General features: G+C 41.2%; 1 long non-coding RNA gene across 1 annotated transcript in view; it reads right to left on the bottom strand.

Moving 5' to 3' along the window:
- The window catches only part of LOC127461109 (uncharacterized), a 493673-nt gene that overhangs the window by 16812 nt on the left and 456361 nt on the right, over window positions 1–20500 (bottom strand). The gene's annotated exons all lie outside the window — the stretch shown is intronic.

Genomic DNA, 20500 nt, shown 5'->3' with positions numbered 1-20500 from the left:
ATTGTTTCCATTTTCCCTTTGTAAAAGGAACTATATTTAAAAATATAGTGACAAAGTCCAGAAACATTTATGATCTAATTTTATGAAGCTCTTAAAAACTGTATGAAATTTTGTATTCTCAGAATTATTAACTTCATCATGAAAGGCAAACATATTCCTCTCTCCAGAAAGAAAACAATGATGACAATCGTGGAAGAAAATCATCAAATAATGTACTGTGTATTATTTAACATTATTTAACTGTTATTTAACATTAAAGATTTTAGCAAAAGCATTTGCAGACTAGGTGGATACCTTGGAGCTATGTTATCATAGATAAATGAGGGTTTTTTTTTTCCTGAAAGCTAGAAACAATGTGGGAAGGAGGCAGGGACTGAGTTCATATTATTTTATTAATGCAGACACACAGACATGATGTTTTCACATCCAGGCATAATTTATTACATCCTTTGGGCACAAAGAAATTCACTTGTCTGAAAAGAGAGGGGAATTTCTCCAGATGCCATTTTGGGAGAAAATTGGCTTCAGTGTTAAATTCGAGATGTAAATGTTTGTTTTCCATGAAGATCCTTGAGTTTCTGTACTCATTAATGGAACTTCCTTAACTTAGCATCTAAAACAAGCAGGAGTGATCACTGTGGATGCTGAAGGCTGTCTGAGCCACGAAACTTCTGGATGTTTCCACGAGGCTCAGATACAAAAGAAACCAGACTGATCAGGCAATGAACACATACAAGTGTTCAATCCATGATGGCAACGCTGCTCCCGTGCTGTGTCCTCTCTGAAAGCACTGCTTCTAAATATGTAGGTAATGTTCCATCTCTAGGTACAAAATCAATCAGAAAACATTAATCAAAGAGAAGAGTTAGTAATTCAGAGAGGGTTAAGTAGGGTTTATATGTACATGTAGTTTGGGTGGGTTACAAGGCACGATTTATTCTGGAGAAGAGTGAGGCAAGGGCTTAATTTTCCACAAATAGTGGTTATATGAAATTGCTGACATATTTTCAACTGGGACAATCAGAACAAATAGGCTTGTGAACGTGGCTGTGGCATTTCCAAGGTCTGCAAAACCTGATGTTTCAGATGTTATCCTCCAACTTCTCACCCTGTTGTGACACCAGATTTTCTCATCAATGTCCCTCCGGTTCCATTGTCTGAATAAACCTTCAGTTCATCCCATCTCTGGGCTTTCCCTTTGTATGAACTCTTCCCACACTTCATTTTGCACAGACTGGCTGACAACAACCACTGGATATGAAGTCTTTGGAAAGCTGAAATAGCATCTTCCTCACAGAGTTCTTGAGTATTTCATAATTTAGAGGAATTTTGATTATTTCTTAATTGTTTTAATGCAATCTTAACATCAATATATAATATAATATTACCAAAATGAAATACAAAGTCACAGGTTTGGGTTTGGTTTTTTTTTTTTTAATCAAAAAGTTTATGATTCTCTTCAGAGATGAAGAATTAGACAAAAATTATATTTTTTCTGATAAAAAAAAAAAAATTAAATCTCCGGGCATCCTCTATAGTCATATTGCATTTTGGTTTGGGTATTCATCCATAGAGGTGTCACATCTTCAAGATTAGAAACTTTTTTCCCCCAGAAGGAGAAAGCAAGGAATTGTAGTGAGAGTACAAGGCATCATTTATATGTTGTTTTTTTAACATAAACCAAATTTACCTCCATCCCATCGTGGGTTGGAGAGCGATGGAGGGATTGAATGTACAGATATTATAGACTAAACTTGAACCAGATTTTGAGGTTATCACAGCAGAGAGATAAGAAGCATCTTGAAAGACATGGAAGGAAAGCTCCAAACATGCAGAGGTGTGTGTTTAGCACTGTAGGTAGAATAGTCAAAGCAGAACAAGAAAGAAGCATCACTGGTGGTCTCTGACCACCTGGAGGGAAGCTGATTCCTTATTTCAAGATACATGGACTGACATGCACAATCCTGACAGGAATCACTGGGAATTTTTGCAGTTGTGTTATTAAAATCCCCAGAATTTCCATTCAGCTACAACTGCCCTGGGATTTAACACCAAAACCAAAGTATTCACCTACTTGTCCCTGCCACTAGAAGATAAACGGGTCAAAAGCTTGGCAATTCCTATGCTGGAGTCCCAGGGAGTGAAAAGGAGAACTGTGCATTGTGCACTGTTTGTTACATCAGCCCAACATTTCCTTAGTCCTGCTCCAAAGGGATCCCATCAATGAATTCGGGATCTGCCTTTTGTTTCCTTCACATCCGCTCGATGCCTCAGAGATTCCTAAGGGATGAATCCAAGTCCTTTTCAGGGAAAAGAACAAACACAAAATACTGAGAATGTATTCCCAGTATGTGTTCATTGTCATTTTCAAGCCAATTTTGTTTCAAATACCTTTATTGGGGAAAAAAAAAAGGCCATTAGGAAGACAGAAGTTTTAACATCCCCAAACTGCCCTGGGTCACATTTTTTTTCCAGCTTTCAGGAGAAGGAGCAAATTTTCTCAGCCTAACTCTTGGTTTTATGATACTATCTTGTGTCTCTATTAATTTTCACAGGGTAGGTAGGTAGGTAGAGAAACCATTCCCACCGTAAGCAACTGGAAATTATTGGTACAGGCACCAAAAATGTGTCGTCTATCACATTCACTGTTCATTTCCCAGCCACTTCTAGGCCACTTCCTTCACCTACACCATAACTGAAAAGTTCACCCCAATGTCCAGAAGCTCAGTTTTTGACAGTGGAATATCCCCCTCACACAAGAGGATTTGGATGGTGGTTTCAGGACCGATCAGTGACCCAAGGTCCTTGTGCCCTGTTTTCATCCCTGTTCAGAAACACAACAGGTCTTTTCTGCAGCTCCTTCCAAAATCCTCCTGAAGTTAAGGAGAAAGTAGTCTTTCTTCTCAGTGCTCTGTGCCTAAGATTTACTTGGAATTATGACTCCCTATGTGGTAGTGGAAACACCCAAGATCCTGACAGCAGCTGGTCCAGCCTCCTCTCAATCCTAACTCAGTTTTGCCACACAGAGGCAGCCTTTCTCCCAGTTTCAGGAGGTACCAAGGGACAGAAGATGAGCACAGGTCTTGAACAGCAAAGAATATTTCCTCTCCTATGAAACACAGCCTACACAAGCCTTCCCTTATTCAGAAACTCAGCTATAGTGGCTACAACGTGTTACCATCCTTATTTTCTGGTAGGCTAGAAAGACACAGAGCAATGCAGTGGTGTGTTGGATACTTGGTTAGGTTTAGACTCTTGTCTCCATGTCATTGCAGAAAACAAAGACCAGAAGAGATCAGGAGAAATTGGATAAAACATCTGGAGATTTGCTCCATCTGAACCAAGTTTACAGATTATATTGACCACAAGCTGCTTCTTAGTGTTTCTGTGCCTACACAATACAGTCTTTACATGAAAAGAGAATATCCATTCTATAACTTTCCAAAGATTAAATTATTAGCAATAGCTAATATAGGTACTTTTGCCTGAATATCTTTTACCTTCTCCTATTCAATTAAAAACAAAAATAAAAACAAACAAACCCACCAAACTAATCACCAAACTCGCCCCAACTTTCTGACACTCACTTCTGCTGAAAAATAATAAGGCATACATTTGAAAACTTTTGTTCTCTCCAATCCTGTTCACATTGGATGCTGTTTTACTCCAGCATAGGAAATGCAGATAATGTCCAGCCTGCCAACATGCTTTTCATGCTGTCAGAGTAGATCAGAGGAGCTCTCATCACACAGATTTGCTGCAACACCTCAAACGCTGCATCTGCTCTTGCAAACATCGAAGGAATTAGAAAGATAATTCTTCTGCTCATGCACAAACCCCCAGCAGGCAAAATGCTCAGCAGTGCCTTTCAGAGCTTGGGGAATGGATGCAAAATCAACCTATTGCAGCCTCAAAGCAGCAGCAGAATAATCCTTGGGCCACACACTTGCATCAGAGGTGATGCTGAACTCTCCCACCCTTCCTACAAGAGCAAACAGCAGCTTTATGCTTCAGATAACGTGATTCTTCTCATGGCAGGCTGAGTAACACTGTACATCTGCCTCCCAGTGAATCCCTTCCGAGGTGTTCCATATGCTCAGGCATCTCCAGAGTGTTTAAGACGATGCAAAAAAGCACAAAGAGACAATTTTCACAAGCACACCCACGCAGCAACAATTAAAACCCCAGAGCAAACGGCTTTACTGGTGAAGAGGAACAATTTATCAGCCATTCCCACGTTCATCAACACACACAATTACAGGCTCTCGTGTTACCTACAACAGTTAAACATAGTGGAAAATTGCCAATAAGAAAATTTAAATGTCTGCAGTTAGGGGGAAGAACTTTTGCTCTAAGACTTGTCTCAAAATACATCATGAAATATTTCAGTGTTTTGACTCAAGCCACGAATTTTACCACTTTTATAATCTCTGTATAAAAGGTACAACTGAGATAACTGAGGAAAACATCTCAAAAATGATGTGTCTGGGTTTTTTTAGTTCCCAAAGCTACTTTAATAAGTTGTGTGAGGCAGAGAAGATAAAGAGATAGATTTGCTTCTGTTTTGAAAACAGAAGCTTTAAAATCATGGAAAATCATGAAAATATAGTGATAAGGAAACCACCTTTTTTTTGTTTATGTATAAACAAAAATGTGTATAAACAAAAATGTATATATATGTATATAATTTCATATATATTTAGATTTCTTGTATATATATATATATATATATGATATAGATATAGATCAGGTTCCCTCTTTCTCCAATATCCTCCTTGTCAAGCACTTTTTCACACACCAGCAGCTCAACACGATTTATTTGCAGCATTATCAGAGTCCTCAAAACTTCTCTCATGATCTTTTTCAAAGAAACCAGAAGTCAAGGCAGCGAATGGTAAAAAACCCTCGCTAAAATCTTGCATTAAAATCAAAACTTCCAGGCTAGATACAGTTTGTTGTGAGTCTGGCCAGGTTTTCTGTGAAGCAGGAGCACATGAGCACTGGGTCCTCTTGAGATAATTGCTCTGGTGTTTCTGGAGAGAAGGTTTTACCCTCCGTGCCCTTCACCAGCAAAAGGACAAGGCTGTCAGCTCAGGGACAGCATGTGAAGGATTGTCCTGGGTTGAGCATCTCCCCCCACCCTGGGGGGGTCCCTGAGTTAGAAATGGTTAGTTGAGGTTGAGTTTCCAGCCAGGGGGACCAACAGCAGCCGTTCTTTTTTTCGCTCCTGTGAAATTAGATATCAACAACCACTGGAAGCGAGTTGGCAGAGTTGGCAGAGTCAGTCTGCTGCTGTGTCTGGGGGTGTGTGTGTGAGGGCCTAGGGGTGGTCAGAGCCCCCTTCCCTCTCTTCCCGGGGAAGAGGGGCCCTGGGCCCCACAGCTCTGGCCAAGCTGGGGCTGAAGGCAACATGCAAGAGTGAGTGAGTGTTGTGAGGGAAGAGACTCACAACAGCTGGTAAGAGGGAGTGAGAAAGGCAGGCCTTCAGCCAAGCCCTCCTTCTCCTCCCCATTTTGCAGCCAGGCTGTGGACAGCTTGGGATGGTTATAACTGGACTGAACACCTGTGGTGAAAGCAGAGTGGGGGCTTTTCCCTCTTGCTGCAGGTGGGAGTGGATGTAAGGTTTAGTATTTTGAAGCTGAGCCCAAAAATGAGACGGGCTGAAATGTAAGCTCGGTGCCAGGAGAAGAATAACTTCAGGCAAAAATTGGAGACGGGCCGAGCAGGTTTGGAGGTGCTCTGTGTCGGCTTCGGATGGGGACTGCCAAAATTGGAAGCTGCAGCAGCTGCAGAAGAGTGAGAGTGCCAACTAGCAGCAAGTGAGTCCGAGGTAAAGATTCAGAACAGCATCTAACCCTGGGAGGAAACCTCCACAGACCAAAGAGGACAGACTCAGAATTATCTCTTTGGACCTCGTGAGGAAGAGGAGGCTTCAGCACGGAGCTGGCACTGGTGGTGAGGGGTGGATCAGAGAAACCCTTCTCCCTGACACCCCAATGAGAGAAAGACTGTTTACCTATCATAGAATCATAGAATCATAGAATCATAGAATCATAGAATCATAGAATCATAGAATCAGCTGAGTTGGAAGAGACCTCAGAGATCATCAAGTCCAACCCTTGATCCACGACCGCTGTGGTTCCCAGACCATGGTACTGATGTCACATCCAGTCTCTTTTTAAAAATCTCCAGAGATGGAGAATCCACCACTTCCCTGGGCAGCCCATTCCAATGGCTGAGCACCCTCTCTGTAATGAAATTCTAATATCTAACCTAAACCTCCCCTGGCACAACTTGAGACCATGCCCTCTTGTCTTGCTGATAGTTGCCTGGGAAGCCTAGGGGCTTCTCCTGAACTGATTGTGGGAGGGGCTGGGAGGGATGATAGAAGTGTATTAATATTGTATATATAGAGTTGCTTTTAGTTTGCACAGTATTTATTTGTATAAAATAAATGTATATATTTCCCTTCCCCCATACAGGGGTGTACCTGCCTGAAAATTTCTCTTCGGTGCTGAGGTGAATTGTGGGGGAGGTGGGGGAAGCTTGGAGATTGGTCAAACCACCACAAGGATGTTGTTCCTCTTGGGCAGCTGAACTCATCAAAAGGGATTCAAGAGAGCCTGGCAGGGACAGTCTTTGCTCCCCTTTGATCTCAGCCTGGCTTTGAAGATCCTGCCTGCCATTAGCAGGAGCTCACTGAGCACAGCACATCCCTCACACTGCAAATCCCAGGTACATTGGGAAGATTCACAAGGACCCAGTCTGGGGAAAAAAAAGAATCTTGGGGAAAAATTGTATCTGAGCAGGTAAATCAGCTTCAGCAGCAAGAGAGTTAATACTAATTTAAAGAAAAAGAAAGTAACCAATTAAAAGAAATTAAGGGATATCTAGACAAGTCCACCTCTACCCAGGACATGGTTCCCACTTATCTGAACTGAAAATGAAGACTGACAATAAAAAGACACTTTTACTAAGTATTTGCTCCCTACAGTCTTAATTATGGATGGAATCTGGAAGAAAACCAGCTTCCTTTGTGCTTCTACGTACAAGAGCAACACAATTCCATGTTTTCAACCCAAGCAGTGCCTCAGGTTGTGTTCAACACAATAATAGAAGTACAGACAGGTGGAATTACCTGTACAGGTCCTGACAGATGCCAGGGGAAATATGGAATCCATTGCAGCATTTAGGGTAGAAAAGGATGAGAAGGAAAATAGAAAACAGGTGCTCAAAGTACACTGAAAGTCCAACTAGAAGGTCTTAACTAGAGAGTAAAAGCTTTGAAAATACTGACAAAAATATTCACAAGTAGTTTTGCATCAAGAAAGCCAGTATACTTCAAGACTGATGGACTGAAATCTATAACTGTAATAACTTTTGATCCCCAAACAGCCCCTCAGCAGGAAAAAAGTCCCAAATGCTCATTTATTTGCAGAAAAGTGTGTGTGTGGGTTGTTTGTTTTGGGAATGCCTACAGATGTAAATATTATTCTATTCCTTTCCCATTCCTCTTCCCCTCCCTCCTCTAATAAAGTACTGTTTGCAAAGCCAAATTAAGTCAGTTGTTTAAACTGACAATTTAAATTAAATTGACACACAATTTGAATAATTAAAGCACTGTAAAGCACAGAACACATCACAGTCACCTGCTCAGCACTGACTGAGCTTATCAAGCACAGAAGCCGTGACAGGGCATTCTTTTGCCTGCAGCCAAAAAACACCAAGACTTTTGAGCTGCACATGTTTCCACTCAGTTTCTAAACACAGTTCTGCCAGATCTCAGTAGTTCACAACATTTTTTCCCCTCTTTTTTCTAATTAAACTGTAAAAATGGCAATACTTTATTTCTCTCAAGCAGACTTCTCTTCTTACTTTGTTCCTCAGCTGGCAACTGAAGAAATAACTGCATCTGGATCAGGTTTTTGTCTATTCAAAAGTACAGTTTGACTTGCAGACACCAGTAATACCATAAAAAGATTAACAGGACCATGGACAGAGCTTGAGGGAAATAAGCTGCAGACACAAGGTTGCCGAAGACTCACAATTTAATTGAAAGTGACTTTCTTACAAAAGAAATTAGTGACACTGTATCCTGTAGCTGTGGGTTTCAGAGTGATTTACTCAGTTTTCACGGAAATAAAAGAAATCTGAGCAAAAATCACACTTAAAACCCCTCCTAATTAATTTTTATCAATTATACAAATGATGATAGAGGTGAAAAAGATCATTTAAGCCATCTAAGCAATTCTCTTAAGAAACAAACTAATTAGTAAGACTGTGTGTATTCAATACCTGCTTTCTCATCCAGATGAGCCACAGCAGAGTGTTATTTTTTCAGGCTGTGGAATTTCCTGTGAAGGTGCTCTTGCACTGGCTATGCCAAGGACTTCTACCTTTGTTCCCAGCGCTGTTTCCAGCCAGTGAAAGGATCACCTCAGATTCATCAGCCACGTGGCAAGTGAGAAATTCTGAAAGGTGCTTGAGCAGCTGAACAAGCTGAGCAAGTTTTCTCCTCCTCCACAGTATAAAGGGCGAGTACTTGGACTGTTTGAAGTATCATCACCCACAAGTGGCACTCAGCCCTTGTGTCTCCCAAAGGGAAAGTCGTAGGCTGAAAGGGCTGGAATTCCTGGTTTTTCCTTGGAGGGTGGCAGTGGGCTCATGCTGTCACCAGCAGGCTTGAAAAGTGGAAAAAGTAGCAGTTATGTAATTTACTTAATTTACTCAGAGGTAGGGCCTTCCCCCTTCCTTGCTGAGATGTTCTCACTTACCTGTGATAACTCTGAGAGCAAGAAATCAGCCCAGTGCTTCTGGAATGCTCCCTTTGAAAGCAGAAGAACAGAGGTGCTTCTGGGTGCTTTCATCTGCAGTGAAAGCTCTAAGTAATTTTCTTTCTTTTTTTCTTTCCCCCCTGGACTGATGACAGGAATTCAGTTCAGGAGAAGATTAATCTAGTCCAAGTATTCAAAGGCAACATGAAAAGTTCAGTGAAAACTTCATCATCAAATCTGCTGATTATAGAAGAGGGCAATCCCACATTTGCTCTCTGAAGAGTTGGAAAGTTTTTAAGGCAGGCATTCTTTTATAACCACAGCTCTTCACTTCACTGCTTCGTTTTTAATTTAATTGCCAGTATCTCTCTTGACATGTTTGCTCTATGTCTACTTTAACAAGTCCTGCAGCCCTGGAGCAGCTTTGTTGAGCAAAATAATTACTGTTGAAGAGACAGTGTCCACACTGTGCACTCTTCAGAAGATTTTATTTTGAACCATCCCATCCTTTTGTCCACTGGCATTTTACATGTTTGTCAGAAATGCATCTTCCAGTCAATTTGCACCCAAAAGGAATTCAGCTGATTTATTCTGACATCTCTCCATGATGCAAAACACAGCATGGAAACCATGGAGAATTAGGAGAGCCACTTTTAGAGTGCACTTCTAATCTAAAGTAATAGTTGTTAAAACTGAGGCAGACAAAATCTGTCACTTTTCAAGATGAAATTGTTTTCCCCAAGTTAATTCAGATCCACATGATACATGTGGATCCACATGATCATTCTGACCAACTTGACATCAAAAAGGCAACTCTCTGCAACAATTTTCTGCCACCCAGCAGAAGGGAAAAAGTCTGGAAACAAACAGAAGACATTCGTCTTCCTCAGTTACAGTTATTACATCAAGCCAAAAAAGAAAACAAAGACCAACTTTATTCCCTGATGAAAAACCTGGTGTAATATTAAAATTCCCATTCTGTTATTGCTGTGCACTCACTTCAAGGAAGTCAGCACACTTCCCAGGTGAAGGCTGGAATTTTCTCATGCAATTCTCATTTTTTCAGTTGCTGAACTCTGGGGTCTTTTTTTGTCCCTGCAGCTGAACGGTGCAGTGATCATGACTTGTGAGAAGCACAAAGCCTGGCTGCTCACAGATAGCAAAAGTCACATTTAATTTTTAAAGCTGCACTTATGAAATACACTTTTACCCTTTAAAAAAAGAAGACCAGCCTATGCAGATTATCAGCTGAACTTCCAAGAGCTAATATGGCTCCTATAAATTTTTCTGGAGGAATTACCCTGAGAGTGATAGCACAGCCTCATCTACATTTTTAGTTATCCTTCTTTTTCCTTTGACTGGATTAGTGTGTCTTCAGAACCCCAATCTTAAGTTATTCAAGAGCCATAAGACCTCACCAAATGATGAGGTTCCCAGGAACAAGGGATACCTGAATATTCCCTGGTAGCCTCATTCATTAGAGCACCAACAGCAAAAAAGGCCAAAATCACAAACTGCAGAGGCTCAGAAGGTGAACACATGGACAGCCCAGGAAGACAGACTTTCTCTCAGCTCCCCTGCAATTCTGTCTGCAAGAGTAAAAATTTGCTTATCCCTTCTGAAATATTTGAGAGCACACAGAGGATCTCACTGCAACGATGTGGGTACAGGTTAAGTTGCTGTACTGGCTAACCTCACCTGTGTCTATCACTAAAGAGTCACACTACCCAAATGTTGGAGCCTCCAGCCTAGACAGCAAGTAAATTTTGAGAAAAGATGGTTCTGGGAGAGCTTTCTGGGAAGGGAAGAGCCTTTTCCAGGAAGCCTCTTTTTTTCTGGGAAGGATTCTCTGCCTGTTAAAGAGCATTTTGTTTCTTGTCAAGTCACTCTGTCGAAAGGGGTTCATCCATCCAAAGACAGACCAGAAAAGACAGAGTCAGACTCAAGAAGCAAAGCAGCAAACAGACAACACCCAGGACTGGCAGTAAATGTAATGGAAGATGTGACTGGTGACAAACCCACCCAGTGGGACACTGAGGTGCCAACTGTGATTTGTGAGAGTTATCAGGAGATAAAACAATAATCAAGCCCAACAACCAGGGGTTGAAAATCTCCTGAACAGTAACAACTTAGATATTTGAAGATGAAATAAGCTTCAAAGTTCCAGAAACAAATTATCACTGGTTTGTGAGATGAACAGGATCTTAACCCAAACACAGGGAATTCATATGTTTGACCCAAACCTTTACTGAATTCTCTCTGCCCCACCTAGTCATGGAGAAGATACTTTACTGGCTCACTAAACTCACTGAGACTTGCTCAAGAAACAGACTGTGAAGTATTTTTTTCTTCTCTACAAGGTTGTCTGGTCATAATAGGAAACCTAATAATCCTAAAACTCCTTTAGTCCACCCTTCAGAATTGTTTTTTCTCAGTCACTTTGGACAGCACCATCCTTTCATCTCAAAAATGACTTCTTTTTCCCTTCCAACCTGATTTAGTTTTGTTGGCCTTTTCTGCACGATAATTCTAACACCTCCACCTTCTTTTTAATTTGCACAGAACAAAAGCTATAACTCAGATTTCTCCTTCTTGTACCTCAGGAATTTCAAAAGCCTTCTCCCTGGCTGGACCAAACTGTGCTTTGCTCACAGTGATCAGAAATATAATTTTCTTTATTTGTTGGGGTTCCACATTATCTGAACTGACACCATCTTCTCTTTCTGCAGGATCCTTCCCATTCTATCAAATACCAGTCACTCATCTTCTCCAGTGTCAATAAATAAGCAAGGTAGAGCAGGGAAAAGTAGTTTGAGTGGGAAGTTTGATACAGAGATAGGCAGGAATGGAATGTTTAAAAAAAAATAATAAAAATTTGAACTCATACCTCAGAGTCTTCTAAACAAAAGCAAAGGACTTCAGTTGTAGAGGCTCAGAAGAATTGCTGATGTGATTTTTCTCTCTGCTATAGGAGCAGGCAGCTGTCTGGAGGCACAGCCTTCTGGTTTTCCCATGCATCTGACTTCTCTCTAACAAGATGGTCCTAATCAAGCATCCTTCCTCTGATTATGCTTAATGGATTCATTAAATGATTGAGTAGCAACTGACACCTTTAATTAGCAAACAGGGTTTTCAAAGTTCAGCTTCAACTTCCAGCAGACTCCTGCATCCCCATTGCCTGGGGTGGTCCCAAGAAAATTTACTGGCAATTCTGGCTCATAAACCTGGAGACTTACCTTTTTTTTCCTTCCAATTCCCACTAAATCCCCCACACTGCTGATCTCAGGTAGCTTTGTCAGCCATATCCCATCACTGTGACAACCAGCCATTTTCCTCATTTTCCCTGTGCCTGCCCACTCACCAGTGTCCCTTCTCTGTCTGCTTTTTGTCACCACACACAATTCCCAAGGAGAGAGTCTATTTTTAATTCTGGGCTCGCACAGCAGGGTCACAAAACCCTGCTGAGGGTTCACAGGCATTACAATAATCGATGGCAACAATAACAAACCTGTATTTCTGGTGTGTGAGTCAACCAGAGTGTGTCCTCACGGTGGTATTTTCCATGCAAAAGGAAAAGCTTAATGGATCAGAAAAGGCATCCAGATTAAGAGTGTCAAAAGCAAGCTGATGCTTACATGGGATCCAAAACCATACCATATTTGACTTTGAAAAGGTTAAATTCATCCTCTAACCATCAAAGCTTGCAACAGACCCCACGCTGCCCCTGGGAGCACGTTGTCAATTTGCTGTTCTGACAGATGATGGTGAAGAGGAGGAAATGATCCAGAAAAGTGGCATTGATTTTGAAGAGCAGAGGAATTTGCCACTCATTGCTTGTTGCTAAGCTGCAAAAAAAGGGAAAAAAAAAAAAAAAAAAGAAAAAAAAGCCTCCATCAGCTCTCAGTGTGTCACTCACAAATATCAATGAGGCAACGTGGTATTTACAGCGTTTGTGGAAAGCCCAGCAACAATTTAGGCTGCATCCTGCACTTAGAGCAATTTGGATGAGGCCTTAAATACCAGCGACTTCTTCACTTGGTTTCACAAAATGAGCTCTTTTCTTTGGGCAATTGGTGCTTTTCATCTACAGGCTGTGATCCTTTCATAAAAAATGCAGGACAGATATTTTAGAGGAAGGGAAAACTCTATGGCTTAAACAAGTCTGCAACAAGCAGGTGTTTCTCAGATCCTCGTCTTAGAAATCACATGCCCTTTAGAGCATTAAATCTCAACTCCCAGCCTGGAATTTGTTAACAAGGCCTGGACAGTAAGCTGCAGCCAGAATAAACAATTTTTTTATGGCAAGCCTGTGCAAAGGACCAGCCTAAATAGTCTGTTCTTTCCTCCTTGCCCTAAATGTTGTGCATCTGTGACAAAACCCAGCTGATGGCTTTTCCCCATGCTTTTTGTGTCCTCAGAAAATCTGGCTTGAGACACACACACACGCTCACCACGAATTTCAACGCAGAAAATTTCCACTTGTTTTTTATCCAGGGGCAGGAGAAAGCTGGTTGTCCTGTGGGCACCAAACTTTTAACCCTTTCACAGAAAAATCCTTGGGTGGTAGCAGGGAAGATTTCAGAGCCAATGGTGCACAGCTCCTTTAGTGGCCATGCATTTGCCCAGCTCTGCAGGCAATACCTGACATCAACAAGTGATCTGCTGGTATAATAATACTAATTACATAAATAATATGAATACTATAATATGAATAAACATGTAAATCCACAGGTAGAAGATGTTGCTTTGGACACAGACCTCATAAAAACATGGTACTGTGTTAATATATATATATTAAGTACTATGTATTGAGACTAATGATTTGCAGATGCAATTTGAAGCATAAAGCTCAGAGCACTGACATAAAGAGTTCCCTGCACCCCTTTTTTTCTTTCATACCTCTTACCCCTAGGCTTATCTAGAGTATTTTTTCACAGATATCAACAGTATCTGTAAACAAGATATAGAGAATGGAGAACTGAGGTAAAAAACTCTCAGGTGATTAAACAGATCAGAGGCTGCAGAGACTATGAGATGATAAAGTATTGTTTTCAGATGCCCTAACATTCAGTCAAGAGCCCTTTCCTTCCTGATTTCATTCTGAAGTTTTTTTTCTTGCTTACTTTCCAAAGCTGCCAGGTGGAGTGCTTATGGAGTCATAAGCACTCAGCTTCCTGATTTGCTTCATTTATAAACACCCTCTTTAAAAAAATGGGAGCTTCTATTATATGCCAAAGGCCTCCCTTAGAAATCATGGTTTCAGAGACCCACTTGGCTTGGAAAAGACCTCTAAGATCATCAAGTCCAGCCATTAACCCAGCACTGCCAAAGCCACCACTAATCCATGTCCCCAGATGCCACATCCACACACCTTTTAAACACCTCCAGGGATGGTGACTCCACCACTGCCCTGGGCAGCCTCTTCCAATATTTGACAACCCTTTTGGTGAGAAATGTTTTATAGTATCCATTTTCTGTTTCCTCTGGTCCTGTCACTTGTTATCTGGGAGAAGAGACCAAACCCTACCCAGCTACAACCTTCTATCAGGGAGTTATAGAGAATGACAAATAACAGGGAGGAAGAGGACAGAGACCCACACAGACATTATAGACATAATTTGATCTCTAGCCAGCCTAGATCTCCATGTAGAAATGAATACATCTTGAAAGGGAAGCAACAGCAAAAAACCAACCCAAAATACAGAGGATGAAATCAAACTACCTAAAGAAAGAGCATGACAAGCCTAAAGCAAATGTCATGCATTACCAATAGAGATTTAAAATCCTCTCTTCCCTTCCTTCCAGGTATCCCATTTGCCTGCACAGGGCATTTTGCCACATATTTGCTTTAAAAGCAAGAGCAAGAAGTCAGGGAAGTGAGTGTGCCCCTGAAATTTGCATTGACGAGGCTGCACCTTGAATCCTGTGCTCAGTTTTGGGCACCCCATGACAAGAAAGACATTGAGGTGCTGGAGCTTGTCCAGGGAAGGGAACAGAGCTGGGGAAGGGTCTGGAGCCCAAGTCTGATGAGGAGCAGCTGAGGGAGCTGGAGGGGCTCAGCCTGGAAAAAAGGAGGCTCGGAGGGGACCTGATGACTCTTTACAAGTCCTTGAAAAGAGGCTGTACCCAGGTGGGGGTTGGTCTCTTCTCCGAGGTAACAGGTGGCAGGATGAAAGTTGCTTCAAGGAAGGTTTAGACTGGATATTAGAAAACAATTTCTTCTCCAAAAGGGTGGTCAGGCCTTGGAACAGGCTGCAAAGGGACGTGGTGGAAACACTATCCTTGAAAGTGTTCAAAAAAATGTGTGGATGTGGCACCTGGGGACATGGTTGAGTGGTGAACAAGGTCAGTGGTTGGACACAATGATCTCAGTGGTATTTTCCCACCTTAATGATTCTGTGATTATGTAATTCTGTGTTCCTGTGAACTGGAGACAATTTTTTTTCAGAGGAGCACTGAATGGGGTCCACTAAGAACTGCCCCAACTCCTTCACCTGTTTTTCTCTTCCAGCCAAAGCTGGATTGTCTTGTCCTTGTCTGCCTTTCCTCATTCCCTCCCGTCTCTCCACATCCACTGAATAACTCCAAGTGTAGAGACAGAGCAGGAGGGAGAGGTGATGAAGCAAATCAAAGCTCTCAGTTGAGCTCACCAATAAAAGTTGCATGAACTTAGAGCCAGACCTTTTGTTTTGCTTGAAACCAGGAAGGGAAGAGGGACTGAACTCTCCCTCCTTGTTTTTTTTTATTGCTGCTCAGAGAGCCAGAAATGTCCACACACCAGTGGAGTTAAAAGGGAACATTGTAAGAACCAGATGTTGTGATATTTTTGGATGCAATCACGGGTCAGGCCACAGTGCTTAACAGCTCCTGTCCCAAGCTAATTTTTGAGGGAGCAGAACTCACACCACACACTTGTTTGCTGGTTCTGTGCAGGGCAGGAAACAGGAGCTTTTCTCAAACTGATTTGGCCGCTTCAGTTTTCTTAGTTTAAATCCTCACATTGAAGTTCACAGCAAATTACATTCTTACTGCAGAATTATACCAAAAAAGCCTGCAAAGGAAATCATTTTAGCTACACAGGAGGTCGATTTCTCAGTTTTGTTCAGTGATTGGTTTTATTTTTCACAGAGATTACCACCAGCTTATTTTCTCTCCCGCGCTCTGAAGTTTTTAAGATGTTTTCACGTAGGGATAACATTCCTGCTGTTATTTTTGCTTTCCTTCTTGGAGATGAAAGTGGCATAAAGGACATAATGTATCCCTCATTTCATTCATGAGAAATCACAGCAAATTCACCTGTGGGATCCAACCTTCTTGGAAACTCAGAAGTCATGTTGTCACGTGGAGACAGATGCACTAGGAGCAGTTTTACAATTGATTTTATATTTCCTGTACACTTTATAGCAAAAATTCACCTAGGAAGGGCCTCAAGGATGTGGAATATGGGGAGTTTTCCCTGACTTTAGTAAGAAGGAGCAGACACATCTCTAGGTATTACTGTCTTAGGAGTCGTAGGTTTGGAAAAAGAGAGGAGAGAACTAGAATCAAGGCCGGGTTGAATGGGGCTTGAGCAACCTGGTTTAGTGGAAGGTGTCCCTGACCATGGCAGGGGTTTGTAACAGGATGATCCCTTCCAACCTAAACCATTCTGGGATTCTACAAAAGAACAACTTCCTCACAAATGGAACCATTTCTGGATGGTCCAAGGTACCCTGAGCATTGCTGGGTGAAATCAGTCTCCTGTAGAAGTCCTGACCCCTTTATCGTGTCTTGAACAACTCAGAAATGTTTTCTGAATAACTTGCCTTATTTATCTACCAGTTATTTATCTATCAGTTGTTCAGTCCAGCAGCAAACAGCCACCAAAAATCCCCTGAAATGTTCAACAGTTTGCATTTCCAGACCTCAGTTATCATTGATTCTTGTCCTCCAAGATCTCATATCATCAGAAGATAAACTTTTCTGCTTCAAGTTTCACTGTGCCCTCTTCTCTTTTTCATTTATTTATTTATTTATGCTATTTCCCCCCCGCATGCTGTTTTAGTGAAATTCCTTTTAACATCCATGCAGTCACTGAAGGCTTGGTTTTCACATCTCACATTGGAGAGCCCCCACCCAGCAGAGCCTGTCAGAACCACACTGAGGAGATGACTGCCTGCAGATGATTAAACTGAACAGAAGTTAAAGCCTTCAAAATGTAAATCATTGAGCCATTATAACACCAACTGTTGGGCAGCAATTAATGAGCCAGGGTCTAATTTGACATTGATAGAACTGCCAAAAGTTGTAGCCATGCTATTTTAGTGGTATCCTGAGCAAAGACATAAAAGATAGCCTGTTACAAGAGTCTTTCTTCTTAATGCATTTATTCATAAAGTGACTTGCTAACTGATTTAAGAGCACACAATCAAACTTTTGCAAACAAATTTAAGATCAGACTGAGCCATTATAAACTCTACAAGGAGAGATAGTTGATAGAAGACCTAATAATCTATTTAATTTCAGGCACTATTTTGCTTGCATTAAAGACCTCAGCATCTTTCAGAGTCAAGAGAATGAGGCAGTTGCCTCCAAAGACAAATGCAAATATTGCCCCTGCCTGATTTATATAACATAACAACCCTGACATACTCTTACCTTACAGTCATGAAAAGATTCTCCACTTCCCCACTATTTGTCTTCCACCCAAATATGAGATTTGGGTCCCTCATCACTACCAGTTCCATCACTGGTCACACTCTGAAATTAAAAACACACACTAATGAAATTTTTCCCTGAAATTACAATAAACAAAAAATCAAATAAATAAATAAATAAATAGATAGATAGATAGATAGATAGATAGATAGATAGATAGATAGATAGATAAATAAATAAATAAATAAATAAATAAATCGGTCTTTTCCTCACAAAAGTAGTTTTCTCACTATTCTGAGTTAAATGATCCAGGTTAAATGAGGCAAGAGATATGAATGTGTGAAGCCCCACCAAAATCCCAAAGCTGCCCTAGAAAAGGCTAAAGATCAGACCCTTAGTACCTCAGTCAGCACGAAGAGGGCAAACAAAGCAGTTGCTCCTGAAATAGAGATTATAAATGAAGGTTTTGTACCAATGAGAGCTCCCATTCAAAAGCACAAGTGAACATCAGAACCTGCTCAAATAGCATTAAAGGATGTGAAATCTGTATCTATGTGATAAATTAGTGACACAGAGGATCCCCTAGCCCTGCAGCTCCTCTGCTTCCAGGTTTCCCATTGGATTTGTATAATAACACAAGTATCTTCCCTCTGCACCAGTGCTCCCAGGCAGCCTTCACAGACATGTCATATGGCTCCCAAACATGTTGTGACTGGAAAGATCTTTATTTTGGCAGGATGGACCTGGGCAGGGGAGAAGATGCTGCTGAAAAACGGAATCCAACCCGTTCTCCTGTCAATACACTAATTAACAATTGGCAAGATTATGCTAAACACTACAGATCTTTAATTTTAACAAGATGTTCTTCATTAAGCAGGCTAATCAAACACGAGCAGCACCACCACAGAAAGCACAGACAACCAAAGTGACACAGCCATCTTCCCCTTCTCTCTTTCCTTTGCCAAGGAGATGCCAATCTTCAGCCCCTGGGGATGATGAATTCCCCTCTCCTTGCAGTGTGTCAGATAATAGGGAAGGAAAAGTACAGGAAAGCCATGATAACTAAACAAGGGAACAGATTTATGCAGATTTAGTGGGGAATTTATTGCTTGCAAAGGGATTTGTGGGGGGGGAAAAAAAGCAGAAAAAAGACTATTTGTCAGTATTTGCAAAATCTCAAGCACAAAAATAATTTTTTACTCCATTTTTGCCATTTCAAAGCAAGAAAGGAAAAGAAACAACTCATCCTGAAACAGAAAACTTGTTCTTTTAAGTTCAGTACAAACCTATCATTTAGGTTTCAAGCTCTTTCAGGTTTTTTTTAAGGTCTTTGAATGAAACAAGAAAAATAACAAAGGATTTATTTGATAAACGCATTTGAATTAAAATGTATTTAATGTCTTTGTAGTTTGAGTCATGAGACTTCAGACTGAGTGCAAATAGTTCTGTGAAACAGATAAATTACTGCTTTTGCTTGAAGGGAAAGAAGTGACCAAAGTAGAAATATGTGGGGATGGTGGGCTTGAACCAGGAGACTGACCCTGCATGTTCATCAGCTCACTGACAATTTACAGCAGAAAGAAGGTCTTAAAAGGAATTTATAGTTCAGAATTTCGTGAGAAGTCTACTGTAGTTAATAAAAAGAAATATTACTACAATATTCAATGGATATAATATCCAGGTGCCCTTTTTCAAGTCTCTCTGGATTTCTCTCTTGAAATTGTTACTACAGGATAGCTGAGACTGTGAATGATGTCAGGATGGCTCCACTCCAACCTCTTGCTCAAAGCAAGGTCAACCCTGAGGTCAGAACAAGTTACTCAAGGTTTTACCCAGTTGGGTCTTGAAAACTTCCAAGCCTGAGACTGCTCAACCTCTCTGGGCAGTTAATTTAACTCCTTGATTGCTCTCATGGGTAAAATGTTTCCCTTTATGTCCAGTCAGAATCTTCCTTGCTTTAATTCCCATAGGTTTTCTCTCCTCCTTCAATCAGCACCAGTTTTTTCATCATTAATATTTATTTCTGTGTCCTCCTGCATTTCACTCAGAATTTCTGGTGTCAAAAGGACACAAATGGTCAAGCCAGAGCTGCACTGAAGTTCAAGCCATGCCTGCACCAAGGGGAAAAATTAAATAATAAGCCAGGATTCTTCAAAACTCAGCCATAAGTCAGAGTAAACTTTATGCTGAATCTCAGTTTCTAACTTTGAGTGAGGAAAGAAAGCCTGCAGTTGAGATTCTGTCTCTGAGGTTATCAAGAAGTGGGACTGAGATGTGTGAAGGTCACAGCTGTGAAGGGTGGCAATAGGAGAGAAAATGCAGCATAGAAGTCATAAATCCAAACAATTATGGAGCTCCCCATTGAGCTTCCAGAGCTCAGCTCACCCTTACATTGCCAGATAGTTGAGACAATCAAATTATAGCAAGTAGAGACGTGGTTTTGCATCTTCTATTTACAAAATTCAACATGCACAAGCATTACTGGATGCCTAAAGGGATTTATCTCCCCTCCTGCATGGAATTGTGGATGTATATTGGAAGCTTTTCACACATCAGATCCCTACTCCATAAATTGTACTATGTGATGACTGGTTTTTCTATCTAAGCACAAGTTTGCCAAGACTACAGAGGAGAAAGCAGAAAAATATCATTAATTTACTGTCAGGCCTGGAAGCACCAGACTGACTATTTTTCACACTTAAAAAAAAATAAATAATATGACAAACTGTTAACAGAGATGCAAGTGTGGATTCCCATCTGGTGTCTTTTTGAAAAGGACAGTCATCTCCAGAGAGGAGCAGAGGAAACAGCTGAGGACAACTCAAATTCCAAGTTTATATTGTGCTTCAACCAATGCTTGAGGTCATCCAGCCCTGTCTGGAGGGTCATTACACCTCCCTGCTTCCCAGGAGCATTGTGACACTTGGAGTGATCTCACTGGGACTTCATGGCCATGGAGGTCTCCAGTGCTTCCAAACATCTGGCAAGAAACTCCTGAACTTTGTGCAGCACTTCCAAGTCTTGCTCTACAAAATGGTGCAGAAACACCCAGCATTGAACCAGGTGGGTACAGGGGGAACCTCCTTGCA

This window comes from Manacus candei, unplaced genomic scaffold (genome assembly GCF_025592945.1).
Source record: "Manacus candei isolate 608988 ecotype Guabito, Panama unplaced genomic scaffold, ASM2559294v1 h1tg000094l, whole genome shotgun sequence".
NCBI lineage: Eukaryota > Metazoa > Chordata > Aves > Passeriformes > Pipridae > Manacus > Manacus candei.
Note: the sequence above shows the minus strand (reverse complement) of the source record. Positions and strands in the feature narration are given on the sequence as shown.